Here is a 949-nt window from a genome sequence, read left to right on the forward strand (position 1 = left end):
TCGGATTTCCTTAAAACACTCCATCTGGCACCAAACCACACAGTATGTCACTCGTTTTTGAATACGCAACATTGTCCTCAGCATGAATATATGAATATTGCATTTTTCTAATGTTCTGTGGAAAGACAAAGTAAGGAAGGTTTTGCGGTTCAAAATCCAAATACATTTCTGATGGGTTGTTATATATTCAGATATATTGTTATACCTGTTCTTTTGATCTCTCATCCAGGACAGTTATGCCTGACAACCGTTTTACCTTTTATTCTTTAGGGGTCGATAAACTAAGCACCAGATGAGCACTGGGGTCAATGAAATCAATTTGCCTCCTCCCTAGAAATTGCTGGCATTGTGCCAGAATGTTAACCCAATAGAGGAAGAGGAAAATGAGTGATTCGAGTATTTATGAATGGAATTTATTGTGCCATAAATTGTTGACCACCTAAAATAATGCAACTCAACAAGAACCAAATTTTAACAGCCTCACTTCTCTCTGACATAGCGACAACGTTAACTTGGCAAATTCTAACCTAATACAGGAAATGAAAATAGCCGTGAGGGTCACCCTGGCCAAAAATTACAGCAATTCGTCATTTTCTTGAATGTGGCCGTGTCATTCGTGTTCAGAGACGCAAAACAACTATAGGCAGCCATTGGCGATTTGTCATTTACGATAAACAGAAAGAAATATTTACAGTAATCGGATATCGTGAAGGCGACTAAGTTAGTCTAACATTTCCAGGAAGGATACAAGGACCCAGAAGGTAGATTACTGAGGATATGGGATCGAATTAACGATTCATGCAACAACAGAGGACTTGAACAGTGTAGTGGAGGAGATTGTGCTGCCAGAATATGTGAAACTGAGAGTTACTGTGGAGGCCGCCAGTGTGTTTCACATGTGGAGAAAGGGGCCATATGAAGGGATGGTGCGCCCAAAGAAAGCCACAAA

Source organism: Octopus bimaculoides, chromosome 21 (genome assembly GCF_001194135.2).
Source record: "Octopus bimaculoides isolate UCB-OBI-ISO-001 chromosome 21, ASM119413v2, whole genome shotgun sequence".
In the NCBI taxonomy this organism is placed as follows: Eukaryota; Metazoa; Mollusca; class Cephalopoda; order Octopoda; family Octopodidae; genus Octopus; species Octopus bimaculoides.